We start from the raw sequence: 19,496 nt of genomic DNA on the forward strand, positions 1-19,496 counted from the left end.
GAAGATGTGGTATGATTGCCAATGAGACAACACTCCATCCATTTCACAATGTGTAAACAAACATTATAGGTTAAAGTAAGGTCTCAGGGGCGGATCCAGCCATTTTAAAAAGGGGGGGGGTTCCTAACCCAGGACAAAGGGGGTTCCAATTACATGTCCCTATTCAAATGCATTAATCGTCCAAAAAAAAGGGGGGTTCCAACCTCCGGAACCACCCCTCCCCCCCCCCCTGGATCCGCGCCTGGGTCTTCGACACAAAGCTTTGGCTCAAATCGAACAGCAAGCTATAAAAGCCCCCAAAATGACCAGTTTAAACAATTTAAACAGGAAAACCAACAGTGGGGGGGTTAAATTTTTCTCATTTCAGATTTCATAAATAAAAAGAAAATTTCTTCAAACATTTTTTTTAGAGGATTAATATTCAACAGCATAGTGAATTGCTCAAAGGCAAAAAAAAAATTTTAAGTTCATTAGACCACATTCATTCTGTGTCAGAAACCTATGCTGTGTCAACTATTTAATTTTAGATTTAAATAAGTTTGAAGAAGAAATCTTTAATTGATTTGTAAAATCTTGACATTTGTTTTGTGTAAAAAAAAACATGTAATGTCAAAAATTTGATCACAATCCAAATTCAGAGCTGTATCACGCTTGAATGTTTTGTCCATACTTGCCCCAACTGTTCAGGGTTCGACCTCTGCGGTCGTATAAAGCTGCGCCCTGCGGAGCACCTGGTTTGAGTTTTGGTCTTTTTATCTGATACTATACGCCATAGGTCAACTATATTTAGTGTATGGAAATATTTTATGATTTATATATTAGTCGCGCAGGTTTTATTTGACCTTGACCTCATTTTCACGGTTCATTGCTCAGTCTTAAGTTTTTGTGTTTTGGTCTATTTTTCTTAAACTATAAGTATTAGGTCAACTATATTTGTATTATGGAAGCATTGTTAGCTGTACATGTCAGCCTGACATGGTTCATCTGACCTTGACCTCATTTTCATGGTTCATTGGTCTTTGTTTAGTTATCTTGGTTAATGTAAACGTTTATGTGACAGTTGTAATAAAGCTTTATACTTAGGACTATCAATATATATCAATGATTAGTAAAGAAGGCGAGACATTTCAGTGTGTGCACTCTTGTTATGTTTTTGCTATTAGTATTACAGGAGCACCCTAAATTGACAATTTATCTCCATTTAAAACATCACAAATCTGATTAAAGATGATCTCTTATTCATATACGTATATTTGTCTGATATCTATCATTTGAACAGTATCTGACGACAGTTAGCATGATGTCATTTATTATGAATAATGATATCCTGGTAGGACAATTTCAATCTTCCACACTTTTTTATTACCCTTTTCATTTCTCACTGTCAATTTGTCAATTTGTGTTTTTCTACAGCATTTCTTTGGGCTTGTTTTTTTATTAAGCAGAGAAGTAAGTGTTAGAGAGTAGTGTGATTAGGTCATAAACATTGAAAACTAGTCTGTCAACACTGAGGCTGTCAGTTTGCACCCACCTTGGTAAGGTGGTTTTTTACTCTGATCTTAAAAGAGGGACGAAAGATACCAAAGGGACAGTCAAACTCATAAATCTAAAACAAACTGACAACGCCATGGCTAAAAATAAAAAAGACAAACAGAAAAACAATAGTACACACGACACAACATAGAAAACTAAAGAATAAACAACACGAACCCCACCAAAAACTAGGGGTGATCTCAGGTGCTCCGGAAGGGTAAGCAGATCCTGCTCCACATGTGGCACCCGTCGTGTTGCTTAAGTGATTACAAATCCGGTAAATAGTCTAATTCGGTAGGTCATATTCATGAAAGGGAAGGGGATTGTAGTTACGACATAAGGAACATATCCGAAATCATTTGTGAAACGGTTATTCCATAACGGTCAACCAACTCGTGATGGCGTCCGTAAAATTTACGAAGGGATGATTTCAACTTCACCATTTGGAACTCTTGGTTTAATAGCTAATTAAGACTATTACTGTAATAAGTTGCCTGCCAAAGGATGATGGTTCTTGCTATGTACTCATGATTATTCAAACAATAAATATGGTCCATATACATGTTATAAAGCCAAGTGGGAAAGTGGTGTTAAGTCTTAGATTATTTTTTTATTAGTTGTTAATGGCTTTGAACTAGCTGTCAGATAACTGCGAGTACTCTCAGATCTGTTCATTGTGTCTTTTTGTGTCGGGATGTATAAGTACCAGGCCACGTCCACTTGTATGTTTGTCCATCTGATGAGTTGAGCCTTTTTCGACTGATTTTTATAGTTCGTTCTTATGTTGTACTGTTATACCACTGTGCTAGTTAGGGGGAGGGTTGGGATCCTGCTAACATGTTTAACCTCGCCACATTATTTATGTATGTGCCTGTCCCAAGTCAGGAGCCTGTAATTCAGTGGTTGTCGTTTGTTTATGTGTTACATATTTGATTTTCGTTCATTTTCTTTACATAAATAAGGCCGTTAGTTTTCTAGTTTGAATTGTTTTACATTGTCTTATCGGGGCCTTTTATAGCTGACTATGCGGTATGGGCTTTGCTCATTGTTGAAGGCCGTACGGTGACCTATAGTTGTTAATGTCTGTGTCATTTTGGTCTTTTGTGGATAGTTGTCTCATTGGCAATCATACCACATCTTCTTTTTTATATTTAACACCAACAATAAATCAGTTAAACAACCAGTAATTTGGTGGATTTTTGTTTGGTCTCTGTAGGTAATCTTGTTTTCCCTAGGATCACTTTAATATAACCATATGTGAAAGTGGTGTTAAATTCAAACAATCAATCTATCAAACAACCAGTAGTTGGGTGGATTGTCTCGGATCTCTGTTGATACTTCTGCTTCCTCCACAAATAAAAACTATCAATCAATTGATCAATATGAACTTTCATTTCTACCTGTGATTACTGCTAAATAATTAATCAACTTATCAATCAACAAATCAATCAATCAATAGATCAATATAACTTTAATTTCTAACTGTAATTACTGCTAAATAATTAATCAAGTTATCAGTCATCAAATCAATCAATCAATTGATCACCCAACACACTTATCCAAACCAACCAACCAATATTTAGAATTGTTCCTTGATCAGTAGGTGGTAAATACAACCAATAACAATCATAACCAATTCACTAGTAGCCAGATTAAAGTCTGAAACGGTCATTTTGGTCTGATCAAGTCTTGATCGACTTAATTTACCGCTAGAGAAATACGTTGAGACTGTTCAGATTTTAAGACACTGTTCAGATATGTTATGTCAAGTCTGTTCAGTCATGTCAAGTTAATCAAGATGGAAGGCTCTAGCGTTCAATCAAGTCTGTTAAGACTGTTTTGGACAAATTAAGACCAATCATAAAAAGTAAATTTCAAAGCTTTCAGATCGGGTTAAGATCCGTTTAGTGTGTTAGAATGATATTAGGAGTTACGCCCCTTTATGTGGATGATACATTGTATTATAAATGCTAGAATAAAAAATGTATATTATTTTGAATTATTAAACATAAAATCATTCGTTGGCTTTTTATTTCTGTTGGTCTTTGTTTAAGGTATAAGAGAATAAATTATATATTATACAGTTTTGTTAGCTTGTTTTGTTGTAGAAATAAATTATTCGCCAATAACTGTTTCTGATTTTATTTTTTATTTTTTTATTTTCTGGTGTTAATTTATGTATTTATCTACTTATTCTTTGAAAAAAGTAATTGCAAATTTTGGACGTAACACTAACAAAAGAGTGACAACAACATCTTATAAATTTCATACGTCCAAATCACGTTTCTGGATTTTACTTCATCTGGAACGATCAACGCAAAATACAAGTATTTTATATGTCAGATAATTTATATCGTTAATTTCGTTATCCTCATCAGGCCGCATCAGGGAACCATGTCTCCGTTTGAACTAAGCTTCTGAAACTGCTCTAAGGCCGTGAAGTGAGAGTGTTAAAACTATAAATAACATACCATCGGAAAGAGAAGGATGTCGATAGGTTTTACAGAAAAGAGAATGATCGGCTATAAATATGAATAATAGAGAAAATGGAAAAAAAATATAAAGAATGGAGAATAATAAGGTGCTTGAATATAAAGAATTGATATTAATAGACAAAAAGTATAAAGAAAAAACCCGGCCTACTATAAAACATTAAAGAATACAGAAATGAAGAACCCCCCTCCAGATCCTCATAGATTAAAACAATATAACCTAATGTTAAGTTCAGCATCGAGTATATGTCTTAGTACATCTTTTTGTAAATGCGCTTATCCTTTCTTTCATTTGAATAAAAAACTTATTTGATATAAAATATGTATTTATTTGTTTTTTCAGATTGCACTATTATAAATAATTCTTCTTCGTCTTCTCCTTCTAAACTGTACAATTAACGTATGTATGCGTTAATATACGGTCTATAAAGATTAAGTTCGATGGCACGTGCCAATAATCCAAAGGTAATAAAATCAACGATCCATAAAATAACGTGGCAATTACAATGGCTATTTCACAGTTATATCATACGTTCACCTGTCATGGTATCATACATGTACCTCCGTATGTGTAGTATAAGGTTCTAAATAATTTTTGATAGCTTCTTTCTAACACTATTGACGACATTATTTAAACTACATGCTCATGTCACAAAACCGCAAATTTAGTATAGTTAAAAAGATAAACGATATCGAAAATGCATTTTTTTCTATCAAAAATGTATGGTCGTATATTTGTAACTCTAGGTGTTTACCTAAAATGTATTGAATATGTAAAAGTTGATATTTTTTTCTTCAAATATTTGCCAAAAGAAACATTTTCCGAAAAAAAAAAACAATCCATATAATAACGTTTTGTCCTTTAAATCTTTTTTTTTGGGGGTCCGTAGAAATACCGAAAATGACCCCTTTAGTGCAAAGAACAAAAAAATTGCACTAAGGACCTGATGGAATGATAAAATTGACACAAAGGACATTGCATATCTAAGTTTACGTTTTAGAAATAAATAATTTCAAGTTTTATAATCATATCTTAAGTAATTAGAAAGTTATTTAATGTTCTATCGACACGCGATTGTAATCTATGTTGTTCTTGTTTTTTATGGTATAGTTATTACTGCCGTATCTATTTTGCTTTTCTGTCTGCTATAGTTTTTACTTCTATGTAAAAGTGTATTTTCTACTTATTTTTGTTTCTTTCAATTTCGTTTGCTTGTTCCGTAAGATCACTTTTTTAAGTTTTCTAGTAATATTTTATAAAGATATTTTAAAATAGTAAAAAATGTATAGAGTTTGTTTACCAATACAAACTGACATAGAAGATACACATGTTTCGCAAAGTATAACAGTTTATTACATTTTTGTTGAGCCTGCGACTTTTGTTGCAAAAGCGAGACATGGCGATCCACAAACCACAAATATTCACTTTGTGGTTAAAGTGTTTGAAACTCTAATAACTTTCTTAAACTATCCTGTATTTCTACTAAACTAGTACAGAAGCTTGTTTTTGATCATAAGATAGCTGAAAAAAAGAATTGTTTATCCGTATTTTTATTTATAACTGACTTTTTTGTTTTTCTGTAAGCATATATGAATTCACTCTGTTTAATAAAAATCACATTTTTATGTCGGGGCCTTTTAATGATCGGTCGAGTATATGTCAATGTTTTTCTCGTTATTGAAGGCCGTATTGTTGCCTATAATTGCTTTTCTACCTCAGGCATAGATTACCTTCGCTGTATTTGGCAAAACCTTTAGGAATTTTGGTCCTCAATGCTCTTCAACTTCGTACTTTATTTGGCCTTTTTAACTTTTTTGGATTTGAGCGTCACTGATGAGTCTTTTTTAGACGAAACGCGCGTCTGGCGTATATACAAAATTTAGTCCTGGTATCTTTGATGAGTTTATTTGCTATAAATATAAGACGTCTATGACTATTTTCGACCTTGTCGTCTTATTTTTTAAATTACGTCATTGATGAGCTGATCACTACAACGTTTAAACAAAATATTCGTTCCCGTGAAAACTATAAGATTTGTTTAACTGTGATCTCTTCTCAGGATATAACGGCTATCTGTATGTTGGTTTTACAGCTAATTTCCCAATGCATATGTAAAGCGAGACTTTTGTTAGCTTGATTGTTTAGTTTGTATATTTTACAATTGTAATTGGGATAATGTCCAATCAAATTTAAATATAATATATACAGATTAAAATGTGCCTCTACATTGTTTGAAGATGTCAATGTTATTTACAAAGCTTGAATTCATGTTTATACCAACAGAGCAAGCAAGCCTACCAAAATTTTACTCTACAAGCATTAGGAAATAAGCTGTAAAGTCGACAAGATAACAGGTTAATGTATTCAAGTGATTTTCAGAATTTAAGATTTGTTGCAATTCTAAAGTACAATGGTTAAATCAATCTTATCTTTGATGTGCCACATGGGCATCCCTATAAAAAAGACAGTCCATGCGTGGCCCATGACATTAGATATTATGCATGTCAGTGGATATTTTCTTTGTGAAGCTAGCACTAATAACCTATATTATTTACGTGTCTGAAATATTTTGAAAAGTGTAACTAAACTCTTGAACAGACCATTTATAAACGTCGTTTGTGTGAATTCGGGATTTACACGTATTAAAAACTTTTCACTTTTCGGCATTCGAGAAAACATATATTTAGCAAACACTATTGAGGAACACAAATAAAAAATTAATTTAATTTGTTAATATTTGCAACTCTTAAACCCAGCTGATATTTTTTTTTATTTCTCACCTGACAAATGGGATATACACGACTTCCCAAATTTAATCTAATATTCACCTAATATATGCTCAAAGTCAACTTATTTTAAAGAAGTTTTAAAAATAAAATGGTTAAATGCATTTTTTTTTTACATAAAGCACAAATATATTTACATGTTTCATTATCAGATCAAAATATCTTAAATACCCCAGTCCAGAGATACCGTGTATATTTGGCTGAATATACATGTACCATATCGAGAATTTTACATTCATACTTGTTACGTAACGAGATATGTGCCCAGGTAAAAAGATCCAGCAGGTGGTGTATATTCTAAAGTGTTTATCGTCTTCTTTTATACATGCCGATGACGATGACATTTAGCTTGAGGGCCATTTTGTTTTCGCAAAGAAAAACAAAAATTAAACAATTTTATAGATATAATATTCTGTTGAAAAATCATTTTTAAAGGTGAACAGATAAGCATAACGTCTTCGCAATTTCTTGTTAACAGCCATGGACACAGATGTCAGAATGAATAAGAAAACACTAAATTCTTAAACAATATATTGTAAAATGGACACCAAACACATGTTGATAGAATAGTGTACTGATAGTATAAAAAAGAAGATGTGGTATGATTGCCAATGAAACAACTATCCACAAAAGACCAAAATGACACAGACATTAACAACTATAGGTCACCGTACGGCCTTCAACAATGAGCAAAGCCCATACCGCATAGTGAGCTATAAAAGGCCCCGATAAGACAATGTAAAACAATTCAAACGAGAAAACTAACGGCCTTATTTATGTAAAAAAATGAACGAAAAACAAATATGTAACACATAACCAAATGACAACCACTGAATTACAGGCTCCTGACTTGTGACAGGCACATACATAAATTATGTGGCGGGGTTAAACATGTTAGCGGGATCCCCACCCTCCACCTAACCTGGGACAGTGGTATAACAGTACAACATAAGAACGAACTATAAAAATCAGATGAAAAAGGCTTAACTCATCAGATGGACAAAAATACAAGTGGACGCGGCCCGGTACTTATACATCCCGACACAAAAAGACACAATGAACAAATCTGAGAGTATTCGCAGTTATCTGACAGCTAGTTCAAAGTCACTAACAACTAATAAAAAAAATCATGCAACTAAGACTAAACTATCAATCCGTACACATCCAACATCCATCTATCGTTTTCAGATATTTCTTTTCCGCCATTCATACGTTTAATGTTTACTTTTACTTAATGCTATACATGTATAATGTGTGTTCAGAGATGGATTTATAAACTTTATGCTTAAAATAATAAACCCAAACAGACAATACACAGGTGATTTGGTGACCATTTAGACTTCGTTTAGATAACACACGTCTTCAAAATTAATAGTTTAAAATAAAATTTTGGGGATTTAAAATGTATATCCAAACCTATTCTATTACTTTCCTCTGAGCAAAGTCTTAAGAAAAATATATATTGAAACTGTAGGAGATCATAGTGGGTTAAACGATAGTCTGTTTCCCGGCCGTTATTGAAATTCTTGACAATAATATTTGTATATTCCGAAGGCATACTGAATGTTTTACGGAGGGGACCAACCTAGTTGAACGACAACGAGATACTCGCCACCAAACAACAAAAATCACATAAGGACGGCTAGTGGGCAACATATAAGTGTTCACCAATAGATAGGTGTATACACAACATGCCAATTTCTAAATCATCCCTTATGTCTTTATCATTGTGAATAATTTATCCCGGATAATAGAATACATGTACTAGTCATGTCTTTGATTTAACAGAACAAATGATAAAAGATTCAACAATTTGTTGTTTGTGATTATTCATAGTTGACTAGTTCTATATTTACCAGTGACACGCGTCCTAATTTTTAAGAAAAGGGACAGAAAAAGTATTAAACAAAAATAACCGGTTTTTCAAAACTATATTTTTGAAAATTCACTGCATGATTTAAACAGCTTTAAAGTGTTTCATTTAATTCTATCTTTTTGCGTATACGAAAAATTGATAACAAGTTAAACTTCAGTGTTCATGACTTACGACTATTTTATATTTCTTGTGAAATTGATAGATGAGCAGGTTTTCACAAATACCGAACAAAAAATATAGCGTAAACGTCAATTAATGGACAAGCAACACAACGAGAAAAATAAAATTTATATGAAATAAAGTAACAACATAAGTTTACGAATACGTACTTACATGTTGTAGGTGCATTTAATAAAAACAACATTTGAACTTATTATTAACATTCTTTTTTCAATTGTAATTTTATGTGTATGTATATTTAATGTTACCCGATATGGAGTTCTTCTAAAAATAAAAAAATCACTTGAATGGGTATTTCTGGTGTATATACATGTATCACACGTGCTATCTACATGTACAATATACGGAAATGACACGGCTGGGTATTGTAAAGTTACTGAAGGAAGATTAATGTCAGCTGCATATCCCCGGACGAAGAATTTACTGGTTTGTCAAAACGGTCAGTTGTAATTTGTCAAATTGTAAAGGTTTGGATCGCGCCCATCTCTTCTTTCTTTTTTATAATATGAATTGCGCCAATAAATGGAACTTTACACATTCCCCATTTCCATTTCCAATTTTATTAGTTGTGTCATATTTACCTCGAAACGATTTACTTATTTGCACGTACATGTAACATTAGAATACTGACTTCAACTGTTAAATAACTGTATAATTACTAAAGATATGATTATAAAATTTGAAATTAAGTACTTTAAGAAAGTCTCCATTTTTATGTCATGTTTTTGTGTCAGTTCTATCATCCCATCAGGTCCTAAGTGCACTATTTTGTTCTAAGTGCACTAAGGAGACCCTTTGCTTGTACCTGTCAATACCGGAAAGGACCTCCTCAATGCACTAAGAACAAACATCTGAAAACAAGTCTATAATATTTGCGCAATTAAATGGTTGTTTTATTGGCGCAAATGAATGCTGCAGTTTTTACAATAAAACATGTAAAATAAGAATTGGCGTAATTAAGTTGTTGCGCAAATTCATTCTTTTTCAGTGAAACTAGATATCCAGTGGCAGATTCAGAGGGGGCGTAGAGGATGTACGCCCCTTTTCAATGATATCTCAATGTAAATGTAGTCCTGCTTTTTTTTTTAATTTTACACTCTATTCTGTCCTTCATTTCTTAGTTATTAATTTATCCTGACTTGTTTTTCATTAAGTCATCATGACTTTTCTATTTCGCAAGATGGCCATACTGCCTTTTTTCTCTTAACTCCCGTCATGCTTTATTTCAATTTTTATACGTCAGACAAACTTCTTCATGCATGTAACTTCATATTTCAAAATGTCTTAATTGATAAGTTCTACAATGCATTTAAAACATCCATTGAAAGAATATTGTATAATAAGAAATCCTTGTCCGCTGTTGGAAGTTCTGTTTCGCCATTTTTCGTTCTTGTCAAGAGACGATATTTCAGGGGTTTTGACTGTTAAACTCGTTAAATCAAATAACGAACATATTCCATCTCAACCTGAGAAAGAGTGGCTCATTTACATTTATCAATGATTATCGGTTATAAGATGTTGTACTTTCAATGCTATTTATAAACGCCGAGTAAAATTTTAAAAGTTTGGTATACAAATTTGAAATTATTGATCTTAAAAATATTCCGTAGACAATGGGACATATCAAACAATTATTATTCATCTATTATATTATAACAATTTTTATTCACAAAGGCTTACAATGATAAATGAAATCAATGTTTTGTTGTCAATGTTACAATTTATGTCTTGTTCTCTGGTGACGAGTCTTTGAGTTCTGACGAAAATTATAATGTTTTTCTATCTTTCCACAAAGTATATAAAAGTACCAAGCGTTTTTCTCAACTTTGACAACCTTCTTCTGTAACAGATGTTGGCAAAATTTTTCAACGGCAATGTTCAAAGCGCTTAGACAATTCCAGTGCACCGTTACGATTCAAATATGATGTAATGGTATAGAAAAACCTTGCAGCTGAGTAACTTTTGACAGAAACATGCTACATTTGAGAAAAAATGGCTGTAAAAATTTGACATATATCTGCCGTCGCCACATTGGGATAGTCGTAATTCCAGTTACGGTTATCAGTTTAATACCAGTGCAGTTGAGAAATATGGTACATTTATTCAAATGCAGATATATACCTTATCAATATTAAACCCAATTCCGCAAGCTGTGGTCATCCTGTTGAGGATAGTATTCACTATTTCTTAAGTGCCCTTTTATCAACGAAGCAAGAGAAATATTGTTTTCAAAATTAGAAAGATCTACTATATCCATTTTGCTTTCATTGGCTGGTGACGGTGACCTTTCATTTCAACTATTGTATCTGTAATTATATTGTATGTTTCTCTGAAAACTTGTATTTAGTTTTTAAAGAATAAAGTATCTATCTATCTATCTATTTCAGAAAACAAAGATATTTTTGAGTCTGTACAATCATATATCAGAAATACACTAAGATTTAGAACATTCAATTAAAATTCGAAATTCCTACTTCCTATCTCTTCACTCTAGTTCAGTTTTAAATATTACTCTTATACGTTTTGTTTTTGAAACAAGGCTATTTTTTGTCAAAAGACAAGCACAATAACCCCAAAGCAAATTGCGAGAAGTGGTTTCGTATTTCGTTAAAGAAAGAAAATACTAATAGTTTATGTAAAATAACGATTAACGACTCTCGTACGGTGTCGCGTTTATATCTTTTTAATGCATTGGTGCAATTGGATGCAAACAATAATGACCATAAAATATCAGGTTTGCGAGATCAGACAGTAACCTAACAACTAAACAATTGAAAACCCAGAGATCAATGTTTAATATTCGCCAGCAATGAGCAATTTTCATTAATAAAACATGATTTAGTCGAATACTTTGCGAGTAAAGAAGAAGAGACTACCATAGATTTGTTATTAACCCCAAATGCTTGATGGGTACAAATCAGTATTCAGGAATTAACTTTTTTTTGCATTACACCACATTACAACAGAAACTAGAATATACACGTAGGATCTTGAAGTATTTCTAATACATTGTTGTTTTCCTGTTCTATGTAGCTTTCTTTCTGGCAAACACGGTTTTATAAATTCTGACAGGCACCGACCATTGAAAAACAATCGATCTGTTTAAAATAAGTAATGCAAATAATTGGGTTTTTTTAATGGCAAATAAGAAAAAATACCGTTTGATTTAAAATTGTTTAAAATTATTTAGAATAGATTTATGAAAATAACGTATATTAATGTGAAAAGGCTAGATTTTAATTTGTGGCGTAGGGATGTTATTGAGTGGTTTTGTTTACAATTATTTCCCACGTATTTCACCAGTGAAATCTGCAATAATTATTATATCATCATGTTGTTGGATTTTCACATTATAACAAAAATAAGAATATGACGGATGAATTTATAGTTAGCTGTTTAATGTCCAGTGGCAACTATTAGATGTATCATTAGGAGGACATGTACAATGTTATAATAACATTAGATATATGTTTCATTATAATACGTTATTCTAATTGGCTTCTCTGCAATCTTGCGTTATTCCTTAATCAATTTAAATACACAATAAAATGTATCATTCATGATGACACGAGGTCCCACAATAGAGTGCACAAGTAAATAAACACAACCGTCCTTTTGATGATCAAGTTGTTAACTTGCTGGGACTATCATTCTAATAGCATAATAGTCCCCGTTAAATCCGAGCTCTACCGTTAAATAGTACTGTAATTGTTATTAATGTTATTATTTTATTTTTACGCTGTCTTAATTTGTAATTTAATATAGTTATTTTTAAAAGTATAATATAGTGTCTTGTAAGTCATTTTTGGGCAGGATATTGTTTGTTTTAGAGTGTATGAATAATTTTTATTGCAATCAACTTAAAAAAAAAAAACTATGTGGACCGTATGTCATCGAATACATTTTACCTTATACAAGACAGCTGATTGGATAAATATGATATGTTGTTACGCCTACATTGATACTGATGTCCAATCGAATACCAGCAGACACCTGTCAGTAAAAAACAAATTGCAAGCGTGGCCGATTTATTTGTTTATTCGATATTTGAAAAATAATTTAGATAGCCGCTATCCGTTTACTCTTTTTCAGGTGAATTTCAATAACTGTTTTTTTCCTTCACTTTCTTATTTAACAGAAAGGTATTTAAATATGAGCGTATAACCAGTAACGGAATACTACAAGCATTTTATATACCGTGTGTATAAAAAACATTATCAAATTATATTTGTAGATTGTAAAAGATTAAGAATATTTTGATATCTGTTCTAAATCATCTGAAATAAAATAAAACATATTTCTCTCTGCCTGAATGCAATCGTAAGCAAATTTATTTTTACTTCTTTTTTTGTCTATTTGCAAATGACGAAGAATTCTCCTTAAACTGAATTATTAAACAGACAGACTAACTTTAAAGGACAAAATACTAGCGTGTACTTCCATCCAAGGAAATTAATTTCTATAAAGTAACTAATCTAAGTGGCCATCGATGTGTAATATTTGACACTGGACATTATTTTTGAAGCAATGCAATACGTATAATGTATTCTATCAATCAAAATTAAAGACTTTTGAATGTAACAATATGGTACAAATCCATTTGATTTGTTGAATTTTTATATATTTTTTTTTATCTAAATGAAAATGTTGTAAACTGCTCCCAGTTAATATAAATAAGAAGATGTGGTATGTGTGTCAATGAAACAACTCTCCATCATTCAAGTCACATGGTATAATTTAATAAGAGGTCAAAAGTACGACCTCAACACGGAGCTTTGGCCCTCATCGAACAGCAAGCTATAACGGTCCCTAAAATGACTAGTGTAAAACAATAAAAATGAAAAACAAAAGTCTAATCTATAAATATGGTCATTTCGCTACGTTATTTTATAGCTTTTTGGTCAATTCCGAAATAGCAAGTAAGCGTCTCACTGTTTTTCAAAATGAGTAGTAACACTGGTGCTTCAAAATATCTGATACGAAACAGAAATATAAACCGTACATAAGATTTTATCAATCATGTCTTAACTAACGTTGTTTGGTATTTTTCTATGATATGATTTACTCTTGTATTTAATTCGTGCTAAAAAAAAATGGCGAAAAAAAAATTCAAATGAGTTATCGACATCGGTCTTTATATGTATATAATGGTCAATATAAACTGTCAATTAAATTTTTAAAATATGCTAATATAATTGTTGCATTTATTAAAAAAAAAATATAAATAATGTTTTATTTGTAAATGTAATAATTTAACCCGGTTTAACCTTATACATCTTATATTAAAGATAAAACATGGAACTTCATTCATTATACGTCCAGTGACACGAATGCGTAATTATTTAGGTAGTTTATGCTCATCCGTTTCGGTTGACTGCTTAAATAATCCGTTTATTAAAATGTAAATAACTTTCACCAAGCATCTGTCATCTGTGTACAATTTTAAAATAAAAAGTAAATTATATACTTAAAATATACGTTTCTTGACCAAATATAGATAAGAACTATTACTCTACATTAGAAACAAAAAATGTTTAAGAACATCTTTGAGATAAATTTAATACTGATCATTATATCTTTAGAGGCGGAATGCATACATACAGGACTACTTTATGTGAGACTGCAAAGTTTTTATGACAAATTTTCCGGTTACAACAATTAATCTTTTCTCATATAACCAATGAAATGTTAAAGATTCTATCGGAAATAAATGAATTGTTTTTAAAGTTTGCATACTTTATTTAATTAAATAGATATACAGTCATATTAAAAGATCACAAAAGAATATCATCCAAGATATAGAGATTATATTCATAAAAGGGGAGTAACCCCTGATAAAAACAGATAAAGTGTCGCCCGTTTTATTCAAAATATTTAAAATCTTAACACAACTGAACACGATCTTACTGCAACTAAACAAGTTGTTCACCTTTGGTCTTATTTAATCTGAACGTGATCTAATCAAGTCTTATTTGGATGCTAGACGAATCTGTCTTGTTTATCTTGACACGACTGATCTGACTGAACACAATATATCTTAACAGAGTCTGAGTGTCTAAACAGGTCTTAACGTTTTTCTCTAGCGGTAAATTAAGTCGATTAAGACTTGATCAGACCAAAATGACCGTTTCAGATTTAAATCTGGCTACTAGTGTGCAATCAACCAACTAACAAAAAAATTATGTTCGTAAAGGAAGAAACCACTATTAACAATTGTAAACAGTTTATATTTTATTTTATCTTATAAAGTTATGGATAATAGTTCTGGTGTTTTCACTTAACATTGAAGGCTGTATTTCTATTGTCAAGATCTCCTTAGTGTTTTTAAGTGGCTGTCTTATTTTAAGTACCCTATGTCTCCTAATGCGCTTTTAAGTTGATGTCTTATTGCCAATACCTTATGTCTCCTTTTATTCCTATTTGTTGGATATCAAAGTAAAAATAATTTGTGGAATTTTTATCAGAGTTCAGTATTTTTGTGATTTTTCTTTTCACCCACAAATTAAAACTACACACTATAATATAACCAAGTGTGTAAGTGGTGTTGAATACAAACAATCAATCTATCAAACAACCAGTAATAAGGTAGATTTTTCTGATATTTCTGTTGATACTTCTGCTTCCTTCATAAATAAAAACTATCAATCAATTGATCAATATGAACTTTTATTTCTACCTGTGATAACTGCCTAAAGATAAATCAACTTATCAATCAACAAATCATTCAATCAATTATTCATCCACCATACATATTATAAGTCAAAACCAACCAACCAATATTTAGAAAATATCCTTCGATCTTGTTGGATGATTGAGGATCCAACAAAATCAATCACCAACGGATCAACCAACCAAAAATTTATGTTAGTAAAGGTGGAGACGTCCATTGACAATTATTTCGACAATTGATTTTATTTTTTGATAGGGTTAATAATAATAATTCTGGTATATTCACTTATCATTGAAGACTGTTTGTTGATGCATATATTTCTCTTGTTTAGATCTCTTTTTTTTGTTTTTAAGTTGCTGTCTGATTGTCAATACACTATGTCCCCCTTTTATACATATTTGTTAGATATCAAACTAAATATAATTTCACTATCAATTAAGGTAATTTTTATTATGATCTTTGGCTTTAATTGGGACCCATGGTATGCTTGAAAAGTAATATTTTGAATAAAAAGGAAAATAACTGTTATACAAGATATTGGTCTAATCAGTTCTGGTAAGTTCACTCGTAAGCTTAAGTCCAGTTGTCATATGCATCTGACATGAATATTGTTTGCCTTATACCATTTCACATATTTCTTTTTCATTAAAGTTTGAAAGTTTTAGAATCCTTCAATGTTTATTACATATAGCTTTGCATCTTTAGTTTTAGTACCTGCAGCCCTACTGCATCCTATATAAAGTTGTCCAGTTGTGTTGATAGCAAGAGAAATTGGAAACTCTATTCCTATATCCTTGGTATTGAAATATGAAATCAAATGACCATTGTCATTGAGGATGTGTAAGATTGGAATATTCAGATCTGTCACAACAACATTGTCACTTGGTGTTGTCACAATGTCTACTGGTTTGAATGATTCACTCTTATTGGTGGTTGAATGACCTCTATACTGGTTTATTATATGTCTTTCTTGTCCTAAGACCATTACTTTACCTCTAGCATCATCTGAAATCCTATCCACTACATGTATATTTCCATTACTTGTAGTAGTTATATACCTAGGTTTATTAAATAAAGATTGATTATATTCATCAAGTTCATACACAGTTTCCTTGTCTCCTTTCTTGTTCATAATGATCACAGCACTTCTTTTTAGTTCACTATTATAAGCTCCTACTATCAGTTTATTTTCACTGATAACATGGATGGAATAGGGATATAAAGGTGTTACATCATAAACAGAATCAGTCAGTTCACTAGTACTGCTGATTTGTTTTAACCTTGTTTTCCCTGAAACACTCAGAAGGAGTTGATTAGATGGAGTATTAACTGCCATTCCATGCACTTTAATGTTAAATTTAGACATCACCTTCAGATTGGTTCCTTCAGATTTTACTCTCTGTAATATTCCGTAATTACCAGAACTTATCCAAATTGACTGATCAAGGCATGGACTTACAAATGCCATTCCTACAAGTTCAGTCTGATATTCATTATTGACGACTAGTGAGATTTTTATTTCTGATGACAAGTTTCCATCATCTTGTAGAGATCCAATGTTTGATTGGTTAATATTTCCTGGTACAAATTTGGGTGAAGAAGTATAGCTAGGCTTGGTTTGTGGTTCTTGAATTTCAGTGAATTTCTCAATCTTCTTGACCTCTTTGAAAAACTCAGAAGCATTGGAAAGGTCAATACAGTTCTGGAGTTCATTGATTTTGTCCTCCTTCTGGTTTGTGTATATTGATATAGCATTAAGATCTGATTTGACTGATGTTAAAACAGTTTCATGACTTTTCTCCAGTTTATTTTTGAGTTCTTTAAAATATTGGTCTACTTGATCTTTAACGGTTTTCTCGTGACTTCGAATATTTTGTGTCTCTTTGTAATACTTTAAATTTTCGGCTGACACTAGTTTATTGAGCTGGTCTTTCTTTACACACATGTTAGAATGACACTTCTGCATTTCATTTTGTCCTTTTTTCAACATGTTGACTATCAAGTTATATGCATCTCTTATTTCGATTAAAACGTGTGTCTTATGAACTTTTGCAAAACAGGTTGGACACACGAGAATGTCACATGTCTTACAGTAAAGACAAGAAAATTGTCCAGTGTGGTCATGACACTTGATATATTTAAAATCCAGTTCTTCAATATGCATGTCAACCTCATTTTTATCTATGATCTTATGATCATTTGCATTTTTGAATTTTGAATGTACATTGTCAGTGCAATGACCACACATCAGAATACTGCAGTCCATGCATTTCCACTGTAGTGGTCTATCTGTTTCACATAATCCACATTTAACAGGTGCTTGACCACTCTCATGTAATTGAGAGTATGCCATATTAAGTTTGTCACAAGTTGTATATTTTAGAAAAAAAAGTTCAGTTAAATTAATTTCTTTATGTAATGTCAAGTTGTCATATGATTGTACCCAGTATTTATTTTTTGATAATGCAAACGATAGGTAATTATATAAATTTAGTGATATCATGTCTGAAATTGAGGATACTGATAAAAATAAGATAAAGTATGAGTTATCCATAAGGTCAAGAACTGATGAGAACCATGTTTTAACAATCTTAGAAATGTTCATACAGGTTGAGAAATGTTGTTGCGAAATCAGAATCATGTTAGGAATACCACTTTTGTGTATATCAATACTAGCTTTAGCAGTTTTACATGAGAGCAAAAATCAAAACAAATTATCCTGACCTCTGTCAAGTTGCTGCATATTAAGTCTACTGTTGATAGATATTTGAAAAAGATGTTATATAAGTACCAATGAGACAACTCTCCATCCAAGACGTCACAATGTTTAAAAAGTAAAGAATCATAGGTCAAAGTACAGCCTTCAACACAGAGCCCTAGTCACACCTAACAGCAAGCTATAAAGGGCCCAAAAATGACTAGTGTGCAAAACAATTCATTTCAAAAGGTTTAAATGTTTCAACAGGTGCAAACCTTCACCCTAACCTGAAATAGTCATCAGTAATAGTAGGGTTAAAATGAAAGTTCTGTAATTGTTACAGACTTGTAAAATTAGTTCTTAAGATCTTGGAGATTTAATCATAGGAATGGACATTGTATAACACCTAAGTAATGCACTTCTCTTCTGTCTTTCCCTGTGAACTGCCAAGCACTATACTAATATTTTACATGTGTAAAAATCAGTGATTTTATATGAGCTGAGGGACAATTGAGCTTTCTTGAGTTGGTGCACCAGTTAATTTTTCCTGACTTGTAGTCTAATATCCAAGATAATTGTATGTGTATTCTCTGACAATTCAAAAAAATCTTATCACAAATTTTAGAATTGCTCATAATAACATGACCTATGAAATACTACTGTAGGCCATTGATATCATTCTAATCAATCAATGTTTCATTGACTCATTTTTCTTGTGATTATCAAATTTTAGTTACATTAAGGTTGAGATCCATTATATTTTGTCTATTTGTTATATATTATGCATTTGAACAGTACACAAAGACTCTAATTATAAGCATGTTGCTATCTATTATGAATAAATGATATGCTGGTAGGATACTTTCATGCTCCCACACTTGTTGATTACTCTGAATGCAGTAAATATAGAATGTAATGTGTACATGTATCACTGTAAAGTCAATTTTTGTTTTTCTACAGCATTTCTTTGGGATTGTTTTTTTTTAGCAGATGAGTGTGTGTTAGAGAGTGGTCTAATTAGTTCATAAACATTGAATACTAGTCTGTACCATATTTAGTTGACCTGCCAAAGAATGATGGTTCTCTCTTGGTACCAATGCTTATTCCATCATTAAATCTGTTGAATATATACATGTTATAAAGCCATGTGCAAAAGTGGTGTTAAACATCAACAATCAATCAGTTAAACAACCAGGAATTGGGCGGATTTTTGACGGGTCTATATTGGTATACCTTCTTCCTCCACAAATAAAACTGATC

General features: G+C 31.7%; 1 protein-coding gene across 1 annotated transcript in view; it reads left to right on the forward strand.

Annotated features, from left to right (window-relative positions):
- The window catches only part of LOC139516255 (eIF-2-alpha kinase GCN2-like), a 135,586-nt gene that overhangs the window by 29,546 nt on the left and 86,544 nt on the right, over positions 1–19,496 (forward strand). The window lies entirely within an intron of this gene.

The sequence above is a fragment of the Mytilus edulis genome, chromosome 3 (assembly GCF_963676685.1).
Source record: "Mytilus edulis chromosome 3, xbMytEdul2.2, whole genome shotgun sequence".
Classification (NCBI taxonomy): Eukaryota; Metazoa; Mollusca; class Bivalvia; order Mytilida; family Mytilidae; genus Mytilus; species Mytilus edulis.